We start from the raw sequence: 20529 nt of genomic DNA, 5'->3' as shown, positions 1-20529 counted from the left end.
ATACGTGCGCCAGTCACCACACACACGGAGATTCTTCGGCGTGGGGGGGGGGTTCGAACTCACAACCCAAAGGTTGCGAATCCAACGCCCTACCAACTAGGCTATCCCGTGCTATTGTAAAAAAAAATTCTAGAAACTATACAGGATATTCCGTTCAATCTCGATATACCAAATTTGACAAGTGGTTACAATTTATGTGCAATAAAAATTCAACAAAGAAAGAAATTTTCTGAAATTTCATTAAAATTTTTATTACAAATCCATCGAAATTTGCACATTTTTCTTCATAAATTTCGTAAATATTAAAGTATAAAAATAAATTTAGGATACTTTATAATAAAAAAAAGCTTTTTTTTTTCAATAATATTACTTTTATTTTTACAGATTTTTTTTTAAATTTTAAACAATATTTTTCATTATTTTAGTTTTTGAAATCTAATTATGGCGTAGCGACAGCATTAAATTCAAATTTTTGTACACGTTATCGTTTGCTACATAATTAAAAGAAAATTAAGAAATAAAATAAAGATGGATGAAGTAAGCCAAAAACCTTATTATACTACGATCTGCCGATTTGAGGAGAGTGTCACGGAGTTCTTGAACTCAAGATTCTTAACCTCTGGGCATAACAAATAAATAGAATAATGGCATGGCAATGAGATCACTTAGTAAGTGGTGGTTAGAATTAGAGTTCGAATTCACTTTATTTATTGACTTTCTTTACATAAAATGCAGAGTGATCCAAATTAAATTCTTCCAGAGAATGTGGTTCGAATCTCTGAAAGGGAGTTGGTTAGTTCCTATTTCAGCCTCTAGGGGAGGAAAAAGCGCTGCATTGTAGGTAGTTTCGATATATCTTGTCACGACTCATTACGATCATTAATGTACACTGTCAAATGTTGGAATAAATATAAACAGCGGAAAAATGTTTTAATTAAAATTAAGACAATATGACTAAAGAAATATTTGTGACATGACTTTATGGGAATCACATGTGGAAACACACTATCATCACATATATCTCTCAATGTTCCTACCACCTCTTTCTCTAGATATTAGATTCGATGCAAAACACATTATATGTAAGAACATAAGTCATTCGCTTGGAAGAAATTGGTCAAGTTTCCAAGTTTTTCTGACAAATAGGTCTAAAAACTTCGTGTTTGATTTAGAACGGCTTGTATATGAAAAAATGTCTGTTTATGGTTTAAAAATGTAACAACTAGTAAATTTCGATCAACTACCTCCTTTTGGATCTATCTGAATTAGAAACATATATTTGAAGTCGTGATCTTCCGGTAAGCAAAACTCAAACAAAGATAAAACTTAATTTTAGATTGATGAAATGAGGTGTATATACCTTATACTAAACTTGTCGATCTCTATCAGACAAAACTTCATTGAAAATAAATCGTTCTGTGTTTTCATGTGAACACGGCAATTCAAAAACTCAATTAATCACTTGGATGAAACTCGAGCTTTATAATCATATTTGTAATGAGTTTTGAATTAAAATCTTCATCAGGCTTGTTAATTGACTGTACGTCTATTTATGTATTAATTAATACAGTAACTCTAAGCACATCAAACTAAATGCAAATTTAATATCAAAATTTTGAACATTGGGGCAGACATATCAAAAGAAATTACATAACGGGAGTAAGTAATATGATGATAAATTTTTCAAGTATGTATAGAGCATTGCTACTCAATGTCTTTATATCTTCAAAAGATAAGATATCATTTCCAAAATATCCTTTCAGAATATACCTCAAATGCCAGCACCTCAGACCTTATCATCTCAAAAGATGATTTCACCAAAATATCCTTTCAGCAGGTACCTCAAATGTCAGCACTACTTATCTCAGTCTTTATCTCCGTACGGAATAAGATATTTTCTCCAAAATATCCTTTCAGAAGGTACATCAAATGTCAGCACTACTTATTCCAGTCTTTATCCCCTTATAGAATAAGATATTTTGTCCAATGTATCTTTATAGAAGTTTCCTCAAACGTGAGCACTACTTATTCCAGTCTTTATCCCCTTACGGAATAAGATATTTTCTCCAAAATATCCTTCCAAAGGACATTTCAAATATGGACTCAACATATCTCAGTCATTATCTCTTCAAGGTATAAGACACTTCCAAAATATTTATCCTTCCAGGGTACGTCATTGGTTTGGAAATGAAAAGTTCGCCATATAAATAAGTGCGCTCTCGACTTTTGGGAAGACACCACAGTGTTGATGTTTCCCTTGGGCCCTACATTCTATGGAAGGCTTGATTCATGAACTGATGATGCTTATTTTATAACTGATCATAGTGCTACTACATCAGTTGGCGAAATGCCATGACGGAGATGCATCTTTCGAACTCTCCGAAATACTCTGACATAGGGAACTGGTAAATAAATTCACCATAGTATTTTGATGTAACTAGATGAGTTACCAGTACTGAGACTATAGATATTCTTTTGTTTTTGCAAATGGTTATAGGGGAATTTTTTTAACAGAATAATTTAGTCCATTTTATAAAATGTTACAAATGATAAAAATAGCATTAAAATACTAAAACTAAATTCAAACAATATATTTTAATTGATTTATAAAAACTAAAAGTTCCTTAAATACATATATCAATAACTATTTCACCGCTTGGTAATAAATCCGATACACGAGATGCAAGTCTAAACACAATATGTTCTAAACTAAATAATAAGAAGTTTTAACTGATTCTTTGCAAGTAAGAGCAAGGGTATAGTTTCATGCGTAGAAAGCCACAATTGTTAGCATAGTTTCAAAAAATCCCTTAGAATTAGTTAAATTAAAGCCCACTTTTCTTGTTGAGAGCTATTTTGGAGAAGACTTTTTTACTTTGGAACTTAATCAGATGATGAAGATTTCATATGAGGCAGGATCTCTTCAGCAAAATGTTCTAAACCCATTTCACAGACTTGATGCTTTCCAAACTTAATTATTTAATAACAACAGGTTTCACATTTCTCATGTTCCGGTTGCGTTTGTTCCACAGATGACATTGATAGTTTATCAGTAAAAGGACAAACTTTCAAATCAAAACGTAAGAGACTATTTCAACTAATAATTTACCTTAAAAATGTTCTTTTCATCTTTATTTAATAGTCCAAAGAAAACATTTAAGTGTTTAATAAATGAGCTACGATAAAGTTAACTAATAACACTAATCAAACGATAACTTGTAAAATCTGATTCGATATGATATTTGCAAAATTTTGTAACAGTGTAATCAGAAATATGGTTCTCAAGTTACAGTTTTCTATAAATGCTTAAACCGATTACAATTCCTTTCACAGATACCAAACAAAATAACTATTTCAATAAAGACTCCACTGGAATGATATCTCCTTTAATACCCCAAAATCAATGCGATAATCAATTTCTTCATAACTCACTCGCATCCATCTCAACTTCATTATCTTCCCATCCAGATCAAACTCCTCCACTCAATGAACAAATCCGCCGCAACATTTGTTGCCGAATAAACCATCCCTTCTCTATTAATTCCACCAACACAACGCAACCCAACAATCGATCCCTAATTATTAACTCCTTGCAGACCAATAATCCATCATCAATCAATCAGAGAGAGGGAGAGAGACTCTCCGATAGATGGAGGTCCACAACTCCATTGGAAAGGCAGAGCCTTAACTGTTGATGAAAGCCATGGACTGATGATTCGCTGGTAATCGATAGGGCCTCCCCAATAATACGCTTTACACGATGTCCTTTTCTGAGGCAATATGTTATTTAATCAGCTCTTTCTGAGGGGGGAGTGACTATTTTTCAAAGGAGGCAGTTGGAGGTGACACTGACATTGTCCAATGCTGGTCTGCTGTAGGGTGAAATTTATGTGCCTGGTAATGGACCTGTTTTTGAGGTTTGAAAGAATGTTTTCGGAGAGTCGGTGCTTCGTTCTTGTAAGTCAGAAAGCAGTCAGGTGTTTTTTAAAGGGAGGTTTTTTTTTGGGGGGGGGCTTATAAAATTGATAGACGAAAAGGAATTTTGTATAATCTTGCATGTTGTCATGTCGACTCAGAATAGTCTTTGTTCCAGACCCTAGAATTGCGATTCCGAAAACCAATTTCTAAAATTTCATTATATACGATTCTTTGTGGAACGAATGCCTTGTCTGAAACGCTTTTTTTAGCCTTACTTTTCTTTTAGATTCTTGATAGATTCTGGGTATTTATAAAAATTAAAAAAGTTGCAAAAATTTGTAGGTTAATTTATAATTATGTAATAAAACTAAAATTTTAATTTTCAATTTTGATGTTCAACATAGAGACTTTAATTTTGATCAGGATAACATATCCAATTATTTTTGAAATTAATATAAAAATAAAAATCAGTCATCAGAAACCACATATTACCTGTAATGTTACATTGAAGCTTAATAGGATGCTTATAGAATTGGTTCCTCGTTATATCATGTTTTAAAACTTTCAGCTTTTTCATTTATTGGGATTGGAAAAAAAACTTAAAGTTCAGCTTAAAAGCCTGCTTTTATTTAAATTTTTTATAAAACTTTTTTCTCTTTTGTTCTATATTTCAGGCTAACATACAAATCCTAAAATATAATAAATACGTTTTTAAGGAGGCTATGTTTGTATATAGTTGCATGTTATTGATAGAATTAATTTATCATTGATAGAGGTTCATTTGTTTTGTCTTATTAAATAATTTCTTATACAATATATAATTCCACACATGATTGTTGAATGTTATGCATTCTGATCGGATTTTCAACCCATCATATCCAGACGATAAACTTCCTAATCATTCGCCAGCAGTTCAGGTTTTCGATGCCTGGTCTCACTTCATTTGCATATTACTTAAAAAAGTAAAATCAAATACATACTTCACATATATATATAACTGGGAGAAAAGTTTAATATCAAAAACTCGTTTAAAATTAAAAAAAATAATGAATTGAGTATCATAATTACTTTTCTGAGTTTAAAATAATAATCATAAAATAACAGCATAGCAATTACCAACTTCTCGACAATTTCTGTATATGTATCATACTGTTTTTTGCATGCTTTTTAGAAAACTATAGCTTGCAGAATATCTTAAATCCTTAAAACTAAAATAATACTCCAAGGATTTTAGAATTCCATCGGCTTGTTAATTCTTTCAACTTAACAGCGAATATTACAAGCACCGCCAGATTCCAGAAGGTTTACAATTGGTCATCAGCTATTATACAAAAAATTATCGAAATAATACTAACAAAATGTGTTTATCAAAGAAAAAGTCGTTTGCTTTTACTTTTTAATAATATTTTAACAAAATAAAAATAGTAGCAGTTATAAAATGTCTGAAAAGGAATCGTCTGCTAAATGTCTATTAACAGATTTAGATTATAATATTTACAGAACACTGTTGCACCTTCTGTTCGAATTCTGAATGGTGCAGAGTGTTTTATTTTCTTACTAACAATTTACATACATGGTTAGGTGAATCAGGTGCAATGCATCTATTAAGTGGTTCTCATGCTCATCAAAATGCAATAGCTGAACCTTTTCTCTCTGCTCACTTTGTTTTTGTGATATCTGAGTTACTCCCAAGATTTCAGCTGTAGTCGTCTTTTCGAAAAACACCTGCTACAAATTAGTTTCCACCCTTCTTGTCATTTCTGCCTTTTAAATTACCCCAAACTATGTTAAAGAGATATTCTTAAATATATATTTTTATAATTGTTACTAAGCTTTTCGTCGTCTCCTTAGACATCAGAACTTGGATACTATTTTCAGAAACTAGACATAATTCTTGTACTTGTTCTTTATGATATTTAACTATTACATTATTCTGAATATTTGATACTGAAATGATGGAGAACCTCTAAGTTTCAATATTTACCAAGCTTATTTTGTTAAATAATTGAATTATCTATGATCGCCAAATGCTCCTATTTAGGAAAGATTCTTTTATCGGCTACATATCTTGATGACTATTATTGCAATTCATTTGCGACAGAAATCAAGCACAAACCAGAGGGTCTCCCCTAAACTTTCTTGCACACACTCTAATAAACTAGTCAAGGCTATATAATGCCTTATATGGCATTACATTACGTATAACAACTACGAAATATTAACTTTTAGCGCGAGTTTAACATTTTTACTGAATTTATCATGTCATTCTTGGCGAGTTATTTGGCGATTAATCCCTGGAATGCATGAATAGTTTTCAAAAATCGAATTTTTGTTTTCTCCACCTTTTTCTGGACCGATTGAAATAAAAATTTGACACAAAACTGCATTTGAAATAACAAACTGCAATTGAATATCAAAATTGATATATTTAAGTCATAGTGTTTTTGAGTTCTTGTGCGTACAATTTTCTGAAAGTACAGATTGACAAACGGTCGATCCATCGCTGGATTTGGCTGAGCATTTGTCAGGTTCTACACTATATTACTATTACTACATTATACACACATATTTAAACAATGTTAAATCTGTGTACCAAATTTTATCTATCTAGCTCTCTTCGTGTAATAATTATTGCGTCAACTTATATTCGAACAGCCTGGCAGAAGGACTTCAGTTTCGGTGAAAATATGATAGAAATCTAAATTTGGTATAAAGATCATATACCAAATTTCAACAGTCTAGCTCAAAGCTTTCTTGAATTATTTTTGTCACAGACAGAATACGGATATTTTCCAGAAATGTGATTTCGAACTCAAGGAGATAAAAAACGTGGAGATTCGTCAAAATCTCGAGTTCGAATTTTTTGACGATTACTATACTTTCACTATACTATATATACGAGAAATCAAAAGCAAGTAAGCTATCAAATTGCTTAAAATTATTATAGAGATTTCTTGCCTCTAAAATGAAAGAAATTCTTTCTGTTTGATGATTCAAAAATGATTCGATAGGCTAGCTGTTTATAAAAAAAATATTTTATTCAATCGCAATTTTAGGTCAATATTTTAAACGAAAAGTACTCACTAATTCTTCGTAGGATGATAAAAAATATTTATTTAGCCTTGTCTAGGTTGCTCTTATTAAAGACTGCATAATTCAATATAGAAATATATTAGTAAAGGGTATATATTTCCAGGCAACATTTTCGGATATATATTGATAGCACCCACATGTTTTCCATCATACTGATGCCTAGATTAAGACTTAAAAAAGATAACAGACAATACATACAAAAAATGCAATTTAAAATCAGAAATATAAAGAAAATTTATTCCTACTTAAGTTGATGAAGCTGTCAATACTTTTGAAGTGTGGTGTAGTTTATATTAAATATAGAAAAGAAGCATGGAATTTTACTGAAAATAGTCTTATACAAAATGTTTTCTGCTATAGAGAATATATTAGCACTGTCTACATTTGTTACTATCTAGAAGCATTATAAGGGCTGTCTAGACAGTACTACCTAATACGGACGAAATATATTTGCGAAACATTCCTTGAATTGCAGAATTCTACTATTGCTATTTAAATTTCCGAATTCAAGAGTATGTTTGCTCGTTGCATTTTAGATTCTATTATTTACAATACTGAATTGACGGAATAAACCGGAAACATTGTATAACTTTGGCTTTTAAGAAATAGATGAAGTATCAGTATTCTATAAGTTACACATAGTTATTAAAAACAAATCATTATTATCAAATTAAAACAAACCTCATTATTTTAATTACATAAGTGATAAAAGTTAAAACAGTTGATTAAGTCAATTTGAAACATGACTATTGAATTCATGTTTCGAGAAAACCAGCGAAAAATTATTTACTTTTCCATATGAATTAATCAATTTTTCATTTATATTCCATTATTTTAATTTAAAAGTAAATATCATATAGAATACGTTATTAATGAAATCGAGTCTCCATTTGCTCCCAAGCGTCGGTTAAACATGAAGGTCAGTACTCAGCTAACATGAAGACACCTTTACTGCAAGCAGAAGTCTGCAAATTTCTACACCAAACAATATACTAAACTCACAACATCGCAATTTTTTTCGGTCAGACAAGCATCATTTTATGTAAGAAAATCTTAATAAAATGCCTACGCATAGTTTTTAAAATTTATAATAAAACATAAATATTAAAAGAGAATTACAGCATTTAGATATATTTATGAAAGAAAATAAGGTTCCTTTCAAATTCCAAAATGACTGATATTCTCATTGGGTTCAGCTTTAAAAGTAATCACTGGGAACAAGATATCTATCAGAAATAGGAAAGATGGTAGCACTCATTTGCTGTGAGTAAAAGGGAAAATCTTAGATATGCTGTTGTCTGTTCTATTTCATAGTTTGTTCTCGAAATAAACCTATGTTTGGGAAAAATTGCAATTTTTGAATTTTTTGCGACAATTATCAGAATATAAACTGTTTATTTAATTCGCTCTGGAGTTTGAAATCGGCATGCAAGCTATTTACTGAGTAATATAACACTATGACAATATTAACCCTTTGCACATGGAAAAGTAATTCGTAGCAAAATTAATCAACTAACACATGGCCTTGCTTATTGCTATGAAAAAAAAACATTTATTATAGTTTTAAGTTGAATTTTACCGAAAAATTAATCTATATCTTCTTACCAGTTTTTAGGTATTTTTTAAATTAAAAAATGTCAAAATGATGTCAAAATAAATTAAAAATATCTAAAAAATGTTTAAAAAATGTAAAAAAAATTAAAAAGGTCAAATTAATGCACCGTCTAGAACAGTGCGTGAGAGTCACCATCCGAGTGCAACGGGTTAACTTTGCTACAAACAATATACTAATTATGAGTAAGAATTTAAAATGTTAAACGTGGTAAAATAATTTTTCAATTGCTAGAAAGGAGTCTTTGACATTCATACAATGATGTTTTCCCTACATGATTTGTTGGTTCAAATAGATCTATAAAATAGAAAGAGGGGGTATTTATTTTTAAGATTTAAGCTGCCGAAAAGCACTGATTTATATTCACCTTTGAAACATTTTATAACTAGAAAAAAAATCATGACAATTAATTATTCAGTAATCTCTTTAGTAGCTATTTTCAACAGCAAATATAGAAATCTCAACACGTTTAATAATATAATTACCATATCAAAGCCATTCAATTTTATGACCAGTATTCGTATTCTATTAATTGACCGACCATAAATCGTGTCCAGGGAGCTAAGTAATTGAAATCCAGTTATTTAAATCAAAATGACCACACCTTCTATTCATTTCTCAGAAATAGAAACTCGCTCACGTCATTTGCGGAAAACCGATGCCATACAATTTAAATTTGTGAGAAACAGAATAGCTTTAGCTAATTGTTTTGAAAAGAATGGAATAAGTACAAAATAAATTGCACTCTTGATATTCATGTACTGTTACAATGTTATTAAATGATTGATGCAAATTTTAGAAAACTTCTTTTATTCACGAATTTCATTAAAAATGATGATGAAATTTTGTAATAACTCGCTTGCTTTCTAATGCATTGTATTTCCAAAGGCATGTGCAGTTCTGCGCTTCTATGTAATATATTATTTGAATAGCTTCAGAATTTAATAATCATTTATTCCTTTACTTTTAATTTAATTTTGTTTCCATTCATGTGACGCCATCTGGTACAGAATTTCAGAAATTTTTGCATTTTTCATTATAATTATAACTATGAATTAATTATAATATATGTTAAAAATAAAAAAAAAAGTTCCAATAAAATTTGAAAGTTATTTGAAAACCTGAGTTTTTATTAATTCATTTTAAGCTATACTCAATCAAATGAAGTAAAACTATACAGCTTGATAAAAATTGTTTCTTTTTGTCCAGAACAAGAAAAAAATTCGAATACATTTTTTTATAATTTGGGTAATGGAGTCTTAAAACAATTAGGAAACAAGAATTGTAACATTATGAATTTTTTTGAACATTTCCTAATATACCAAACGAATTCTTGAAACAAAAAGGAAGTGAAACTTAATTGTAATATTCAAAAAATGCTTGACAAGTTGTGTGTTTGATTAATTTAATGCTGATTCTAGTTCTATTCCGATAGTTTTTCGGTTACAGTACGATTTCACACCGAACGAATTTATTACACTGTCCGAACACCTCAAATTTATCCCATGTATATATAAAATTTGAAAAGAAAATCTCTCTTCATTCAAAATTATAAATGAAAGAATATATTCAAGCTGAAAAAAAAATGAAGAATTATATTTCAATAAATATGGTCTAGTTTGTAGAAAAAGGATGTTGATAGTGAATTCTTATCAAGTTTGAATAAACCAAGCTCGATTCAGGCATAAACGGTTATTGAGGTGAGACTTGTCTTTGTTTGCAAATAGCCTATAGTAAAATATATTAATATAATTACTGTAATTTATTACCATCAGTTCTTCTCTAACAGTCAAACGTTTTTGATATATATGGTCATTCCAGAAAATGCAGAACATGAATCTCGACAATGTACTTATTGATTGTGTATAAACCATGCTCAATTTCCTCATAAATGGCATTTGCGGGAGAGTACTTGTCTTTGTACTGTCTGCCAGTAACCTACGTCGGGATGTCTTAATAAAATGATGCCTACAATTCGATCCCTAATGGATGCGCTGTTTTTAGTTCATCTTTATTACTTTTACAGATGCAGCTCAAAAAGTTCTTTATTCGATTAATTTTGGTTTTTTACATCTGACTGTGAGTTTGTACCGTTTTTTTGGAAACAATTGCACGACTTGGCCTTATTGTATTTAACTATTGAATTTATATATTGTGAGCAAGTTTTAATGTAGAATTTTTATCGTGAAAAATTCTTTTAATATTTTTACATCTTGAAAAGCATGCAGCTCTTTTTCCTTTCTTACTACTTAGTTTTGCGAACTTGTACGTTTTTAAGAAACAAGTGCCAGACTTGGCTATATTGTATTTATCTATGAATTTAAATATTTTAAACAAGTTTTAACGTAAAGTTTTTATTATGGAAACAAATTCTTTTGATATTTTTACATCGTAAAATGCATTAGATATACGGCGAATAAAATTTAATTTTATTTATCATGTATCCAATTTTTTTACTACCTCTAGTGTACACCCATATATTTTGGTATACTTAATACCAAATACCTCCTGCACTATAAAGTCTTATTATTCATTCACTCACTGTACAAAATTTGACATAAATCTGTCGTGGTCATAAAGTCTTCCATGTCGAGAGTAATACTACTAGGGGTACGGGATCAGGGGTGATTGTTCTCTGATTCAGGTCTAAATTACGATCTGTGGATGAGTGAATGAAATGCATGAATGAAGTCCGCCCCGTAAAAAGGGTTGTGACGTGTGTGTAGCTAAGTCGTTCTCTGGGCCCTAGATGGCGCTACTGAAAAAACAAGAGACGTACCCTTGGCTTAAAACCCCAATTGACTTCTTAAAGTCAGTGGGCTTGTCTAGACAAGAGCCATTAGAAGCAACAACAACAGAATTTGATTATCAACTTCTCAACAAACGTATGCATTCGCTAAAATTCTTGTTGATGCATACTCTCCGATATTCGCTGCATCTAATTTCATTTTCGTTTTGCATTATCACAAGATAAAATTTATTTTTAGAATTTTATCTTAAACTTATTATTAGGAAACGAACCGGAGTCTCAAAAGTCAATTTGAGTTCAAAATAATTAGTTTATGCTCTTCCCCTTTCGAAATCCAAACAGCCATTCTACAAATATTTGAGAAGTTATTTAATTCCTCACCGAATGACTCTTGCATCACGTTTTATTAAACATGACAACCCAAATAATTAAACGTCATCGAATAAAACCTCTGCATTCCAATTCCTCTTTTCAAAACGAGATAAGTCCAAACACAGGCCGCCATTAAAATTCATTGCCTTTTTTTTTTTATTTTCAAAGCGATCACACAAAATCCCGAGACCAAAAACTAATTTCGCCTGCTTTTAAAGTGAAAAGAGAGGGTTTTAGACAGAACCAACACTCCAGCAAAATCGATAAAAGACCTTTCTTTCCACAAGAGAGTAGTAGCAAGCACATTCCAGAATTCTGTTAGCTTTCGTTGCAGATGTATACTCACTTTTCCCCTCCCTATGCGTGCACCTCCCCCTTCTCTTTTACTTTTATTTACTTTCGGCGTTACTCCAGAAAAAAAAAAAAGAAAAATAAAGTGATACACACACTCGATGCAGTTACAGTTTTCTTCGGTTGTTATTTTTGACACTTCGTGTTGCTGAAAAGTCGAATCGAAATAAAATAAACTGGAATATTGCTTTTTCTGTTATATTGTTAAGGTAGAAAAAGCATATTTATCGAATTCGAGTTGCTTGCTGCTTTGGCAGACGATATGTAGACACGATTTCGAAAAAGAGAAGGCAACTTGAAAGTGTTTCTTTCTTTTTCTTTTTTTTATGATGGCGAGTGAAAAAAAGTTTTAGAGCAGGTATCGTTTTTTAAGATGGTTTCCTGTTGCATAAGATATCTCTTCTTATCATGTTTGGAAAAATGATAAGAGAAAAAAAATGTTCCAACCCATAAGTGAGTGATGTTTATTGAATTCAAAAAAATTCAGGAAATTTCAACCAACTGTTAGATGCGTGCAGTCTCATCCTTTTGAGTATTTTTCGCCCCCCCCCCCTCCCCGAAATCAGTTGGCAACGATTTCGTGCCCTTTTGGCCATCTTAGACATTCGATAAGAGAGAAAAACAAAATTCTGATCTTCTCAGTAATCACATTCGCAGTGACAAGTTTATTTTTGTTTACATACTGCGAGTCACATATCTTTGCAATTTCTTATAGTAAACTTAACCCCTAAACACGTTAGCTGCTGTGATCGATACCCGTGATTCGGCCCACTATCTAATAAGATGCTTACTTATTTGCTCTCTTAATTGTTGTAGAGAAGAAAATATCTAATTACATAATATGTATGAATCGCGTGCTCAGCAACGTGTTAAAACAAGGAGGTATAAACTAAACATAGTCTTATTGTACTCACATCCAATTCTAGGTTGACTGAGAACTTTTGCTGCCACGCGAATGCCATATCTGTCAACGTGTTAACTGTTTTGACTTTTCTATTATCTAATAAGACGATTTTTGTTCTAAGAATACATTGTATTATCTATTCAATTTAGAATATATAGAATATTATAGATGTTGGTGGATAAAGTACGATTTTTTAATCGAATTATACAATGGACTTGAATGATTAATCTTAGCGTATAAATATGAGAAGAGATAAATCCATACCCATGTGATTCACATGAATGATGTTTAAAAGGCTAAAGCAGTTAATAAATTTCATTTAGAGTTCCCGAAGAATTGTCTAAAATTAGAGCGTTGAATGTAATTATTACTTTTTATTAATTAGATGATGGTCTCTAAGCATTTAGTATCCACGCTTAACGAAGGTTTTAGTATTAATATCGTCAGTTATGTATCAAATTTTATTTATTCAGAACAGTAATGGAATTAATCCACAAGACATAACAATCACATAGCAAAATGATAAATATAGATGTTGACTCTGTTGTTATGTAATGTTGGTAGAAAATTACTAAATAAAACACTGAACCGTTTTACGGGAGCATACATGCAATATAGCCATGTGTTGAATATCATCTTGGTGGGAGAACGTTGTGAATGATGTGAAGGAAATTAATATATAATACTTTAATTGGCATTTGTTGATGTAATTGTATAATCGATAGTGAAAAATAATCTACAATGATCTAAATGATCAACAATCTACAATGATCAAAAATTCAATTATCTAAATGATCAACAATCTATAATGATCAAAAATTCAATTATCTAAATGATCAACAATCTACAAAGATCAAAAATTCAATTATCTAAATGATCAACAATCTACAGTGATCTAAATTATCAACAATATACAGTGATCTAAATTATAAACAATCTACAGTGATCTAAATGATCAACAATCTACAGTGATCTAAATGATCAACAATCTACAGTGATCTAAATGATCAACAATCTACAGTGATCTAAATGGTCAACAATCTATAGTGATCTTAATGGTCAACATTCTACAGTCATCTAAATGATCAACATTCTACAGTGATCTAAATTATCAACAATCTACAGTGATCTAAATTATAAACAATCTACAGTGATCTAAATGATCAACAATCTACAGTGATCTAAATGATCAAGAATCTACAGTGATCTAAATGATCAACAATCTACAGTGATCTAAATGATCAACAATCTACAGTGATCTAAATGGTCAACAATCTATAGTGATCTTAATGGTCAACATTCTACAGTCATCTAAATGATCAACATTCTACAGTGATCTAAATGATCAACAATCTACAGTGATCTAAATGATCAACAATCTACAGTGACCTAAATGATCAACAACCTACAATCTACAGTGAACTAAATGATCAACAGTCTAAATCTACAGTGAACTAAATGATCAACAGTCTAAATCTACAGTGACCAAAATGATCAACAATCTACAGTGACCTAAATGACCAACAATCTACAGTGACCTAAATGATCAACAATCTACAATGATCTAAATGATCAACAATCTACAATGATCTAAGTGATCGATAATCTAGAATGATTGGAAATTAAATTATCTAAATGATCAATAATCTACAATGATCTAAAATTCGATTATCTAAATGATCAATAATTTACAATGATCTAAAATTGATTGCCGCGTGAGCTTCAAGATCTCTACCCTCTATATATGCTGATGTTGGGTTCTAGTTTCCATTATTCTTCTACAGATTTTTGGTATTTATATTTTTGACCAAAGAAATGTTCCTTCTACTGTCTCGAAAAAGCATTGTAAAAAAGTAAGCAGGATAATTCGATGCTATCATTCGATTAAGCTATAAAAATAGTGAAAAAGCATTAATGATAACGCTTAATCATAATTAAATTCGAAAGTGGTATGTGTACTTACCTAGCCTCATTCACTGTATGACTTGCTTTCAAGATACTTAACCAATTCCTTAATTTTCGAATTGATTTCTTTCTAACCAGATATAAAAGAACATCACACCAACGCTTCTTCCAGTCAACTGAATTTTTAACCTACAAAAATAATATTTTTGCAAAGCCGTTGCCACAAAGATTAAAATAAATATATAAAAGAAAATTATAAAGGTTCTAGTGCGTTCGCTCGCTCACTTGGTATATCGTATACACGGTGTAAATGTTTTTGCAATGACGTCGAGTTTCAGTATTTATTCATTAAATGTAACTCATAATTCCTTTTTCTGAAATGGAAAAGTTCTTATTGTGTTTTTTCTGTATGAAATCTTTTTATGTTTAATGATTAAAACCTGTTACTGAATTAATTTAATTTAAATTAAATTTTAATTTTTTTAACTTTACTTTTTTTTTCCATTCTAAAACCGTTAGTTAATGAACCATACTCAAATTTTGATTTCATTTTTGGTGTACTGAAATCGAAACTCTGTACTTCACAATTTTTAGTCAATTTAGTCAGTTAACGCAAAAAGTGGTAAAGACGTTATTTGCAAAATTATATTGGGTTGCAACAGTTTTAATTTTTATGTAACGTAACATTGCTTAATCGTTCCATCAAATACAAATTGAATTTCAAAATTCAGTTTAATTTCAATTCAAAGAGATTTCATGGCTTTATGCTAAAAATTCAAGCTATTTATTTTAAATTTCCTAAAAACTGTTAATTATTTACTAATAAAGGTTATTTTTACTCTTATTGTTCAACGATTAGTATGCTTATCATTTTTATTATCCCCTGAATGATCTCTGTAATGTATATTTATCACGTCTTATTTCATAATTTAATATGTAAACCTTCGAAATTTTCATTTACAAAATTATTTTATCATAATATTTCCAAAATAAAATTTATTTGGAGGTAAGGTAACATATAAAAAATAGATTATATACTATAAAATATACAATATAATTCTACAAGAGGTTATATTAAATACATCCACCAATTTAATGAAATCTTTCAAAGATTTGTCTCACTTATAGTCAGAATATACATACATAATATAATCATGTTCTCTGTCTATACAATATTTGTAATATTATATTCTGTAAAATTTTTATATTCTCGATACATATTAGAGGGGGAAATGACTACTAATTTTAATAAATATTTATTCTGAGTTTTAACTTTTCGCTGGCCATAATTTCCTTGTTTTAAATTATTATGAGCCGCCTTTGACTACCAGCTATTCATGACTCACATTAATAGTATTAATTTAGTCATATAAAAAAACCTTGATGAGTTACATTTTATCACAACTTTAGAAGTACTATTTTAATTAAAACTTGCGCAGCTAATATAAAACATTATAATTGTTACCTACTCTTATAATGTGATGAAATTAATTGGCAAAAAAATCGTGATAGTTGGGGCGTATTAAGGGGATCATGAGTTTTACTGAGAGAGAAAATGGCGAAATCGGCACAATGATTTGGAGTGGGCAATTCTGTCGTAGATTTTCCCCTTTAATGAATGTACAGCGAGATAATAATGTTTTTGAGATTTCTCTCGTGATTGAATGCAACAATTGCGGACATATTTAGAATTCAAGAGCCTAGGTATGAACAAAAATCAAGGAAATCAGACCAGTGGTTGTGACTAGGAGACTGTTACATTGATTTCCCGAATTATTTTGATGTATATGGAATGACTTTGGATATATGGAGTAGCTTTTATATACATGGAATGTATTTAGAATGTCTGGCTTTTAATGTATATGGAAAATACATTAAAAATATTAGTTAAGAAATCGCTGAAATTATTCATTTGGTGAAGTGTGAAAATTATTTGCATGTATATATAATCATCCCAAAGAAATTAGAAACTGACAAAAACTATGTCTTAGAAATGTATTAATACTCATTTTCTTTAGTCATAAAACTCAGTTGCTTATGATCAGTCTTGGGCATTAGGAATTTGGTACTGATAGAACTGAAGTTAAAACGAAATTTCGACTGCTTAGTTTAATTTTTAAATTATTTTTTTATTGTAATTACATTTATTTTCATTTTGCTAGCTCGAAACAAATTCAGTTGTATTTGAAGATTAAAATAGCAAAATTTTTTCTTTCTTTAAACAATTCTTTCTCGACTGATCTCAAATAACGATCTGACCATATTTTTGAAAAAAAGATTATATCCAGTGTTGCCAAAATCAGATTTTGAAATCTTTTTAATCATGTATAAAAATAAAAAAACGTGATATATCAACACTCATAAACCTTTCCTCATACCTACACATTTCGCACTTAATCAACCGGGAAATCACTATATCCTGTATAGTTGAAAAAGGAACAAACGACAAAATGAATGATTTAATTTAATTTCTCATGATGAATACCAATAAATTATTTTTCAAAAATGAAATTTATTTACAATGATTTTTTTTTATATCCCAGAAAAATTACATTATTAACTGCGCAGACGATTTCTTTTCTATATTATCATCTATTCAATAAACACAATCGAAATTTCTTAAACTCTTCAAGACACTACTCGAAAACATAGAATAATACAAATTTAAAACATTATTTATTATTTTTATAACAAAAATGAAATGGTATAATAAAAATACTTGGATTTTATTTCTTTTTTATTCCAGATGCAATTTTATTGAACATTGTGCAGACGATTTTTTTTAATATTATTTTTTGTTCAATAAATGACATCAAAAATATCTTAAAACCATAACGATAATATTCCAAAACATGGAATAATACGTTAAATTTGCTTAAATTGTTTCCATGAAATATATATATTTAAATCATATTTTTTTACACAATGAAAACAATCAATTGACATTCATTTTAAAAATATGATAGCAATAATTTATTTTGAGAGAAATATTTCGAATAAGGAAAACGATTTTATTTAAATGCTTTTATCATTAAAATTTTAGCAAACAACATAATCGTAACTGTGACGATATTTATCAAATATTTTCTCGTACTTTACCTAGAAAAGTGATAAAATTTAATCACTTTGTCGTAAACGTACAAAACACAGTATCTCAGTTGTAAATGTATTATTCATCTAACGAATTTATCCCACACGTTTTCGTTTAATAAAATGCAAATAATCAGATTATGAGAATTCTTCATTATTCATTACGTTAACTTTTCTCCATCTAATGTGTCAGTTGAGAATTTAAATCGAACAATTTTCTGCTAAGGGCTTAGCTTCCACAGTTTAAGGAATCTAAGCAGGAAATTAATTTTCGAATTTAAGCTCATTGTTGAATAATGTAATTCGGCCTTTTGGTCTCGGAAGTTTCGAACAAATATATTTCTCAGAGAATGTTGTTCATTTTACTTAGTAACTATTTAGTCTGTGCATTCCACCCATTAATCTACTTCAAACGAATCGTTTGATTTGATTTTAATATCCACTAAGTGACAAACCTGACGTCGTTTGGGAACAAAATCTCTTTATTTATTTTATTAATATAAAATTATTTTCTTGATTCATAGTCAGAAAATATTCATTTAAACCTTTCGTATTCTTCAATTATTATATATTCAGGATATGTCACTTCATAAGATACATACATGGTAAAATTAAGCAGTCAAAGGTTCAAAATTTTGAAAGACAGCAATCAATATCTCTTCTCCTACATAGAAATTATTGTTTAACAGCAAAAAAAAAATGTTAACAAAGCAAAATAAGCAGAAGAAAAAAAAAACATGAAACCCGATAATAACACATTAAAGTGCTACAAAAATTATAAATCTGGTCAACTTTTTCGTTAAATACCAAAGAAAGTAGAATAATATAAAAAGATTATCCATTTTATTGCCATGTCAGGTTTCTCGCATAGGTTTAATTTAGAGTGAAATAATATTTGATAAAAAGGGAAAACTATTTTTTACTGAGTATAAATCTTTCAATGAAATATTTTATGACCATATATTTTGTTCAAAATATTCATTAAATGATTTTTTTCTTTCTTCAATATTTCATGAAAATATTTCTAAAAATTTAGTTTTTGACTCGTTTTTTATTCATTTTAAATTCTTTCTTGTTCGAAAACTCCAAGATTAAAAGAAGGGTTTCAATTTCATATTTCACTTAATTACTTTTGAAATAGTGCACAGTTGTGAATGCCGGATGGCAAAACACTATTCTAATATTTTAAAAACTTAACTTTTTGGTTAATTGATTAAATTTTGATTAAAAGTAAGTGGCACCATCTGGTAGTGACTTTTAAAATAATTTAGTTAGTATTATTTTATAGTATTTATAATAATGAATTATTACACAGTAGAAAATATATAAAATGAAAGATTTCTTTTTGTTAGTGTACTCATAATAGTTAGTTAAAAAAATATTTTCATTAAATCTTTGAAATTATGTTTGTGCGTTTCTGTACACAATATTCAGAAAGAAAAACGATAGAAGAAAAAATTGTGCATATTCTTGAAACTACAGTTGGAGATCTATCGCAAATTTTGGACAAATTCATCAATACAATAATTTAAAAATGCACTCAGAAAGATAAGCATACGATAAAAAACTGATATTAGAGATTATAGATTAAAAAATCAGATGTTAGAGATCTTTCCAAATTTGGACCAAATCTATCAATTGGTCGACTACTTATCGTTTCATCTATTCGTGCTATCAAAAAAATATAAATGAAATTTAATAATCGGTCTAGTCTTCAAAAATATAAATTGAAATCTAAATTTCAAAATTGTAGATATCAAATTTTGAACCTGATCGTTTAATGCTAAGTGAATCAAAGATGACTTTTCAGTTTTGATAGGTAATTACGTTCAAAATCGGTCATTTTATGTAAGTAGATGAAATAAATTTTAAAAAGGTAAAAGATAAACAATTACTTTTACAAATTATATAAAAGAAAACATTTAGTGATACATTATCTGTACTAGATAATGTACCAAATGCATAACCTGCTATTTGCTAAAGTATGTTTCGATTTTTAACTTTTTGTTTAAAAAACAAATTCAAATTTTCATGAAACATGTATGTTATTTAGTTGCAGTGCTGTATGAAATTGCGAATTCAAATGCCATGTTAATAGATTTTACTTTTATTTTCAAAATTTTAGCCATCTTTGATCAAAACGTACTAAAGATTGACATACATTTTAAACTTTTTGCAACAAATTCTAATAAATATATTTCAATTTTTGTTTCAAAAATATATCTGTTATATATTTATTAATGTTGTGACGCAGAATATTTGCAATATCTTTGTACTTACTGAGATATGATAAAAATTGTACACACAGTATGAATTTACAAAAAGAATAGAAAAGAAAGGGGGAAAATGTTTTTTTTTCACATAAAAATTTGCTCTAAAATAAATTATTATGTATTTACAAGCTAAATTTGCTTTATGGTACATCATCTACATTATATCTATAATCTATGATCCATCTATAATCTATATTGCATCTATAATACATATATAATCCATCCGTATTAGATAAATTGCCAAATACAAAAACTATCCTAA

This window comes from Argiope bruennichi, chromosome 4 (assembly GCF_947563725.1).
Source record: "Argiope bruennichi chromosome 4, qqArgBrue1.1, whole genome shotgun sequence".
Taxonomy (NCBI): domain Eukaryota; kingdom Metazoa; phylum Arthropoda; class Arachnida; order Araneae; family Araneidae; genus Argiope; species Argiope bruennichi.
This window is presented reverse-complemented; position numbering follows the sequence as displayed.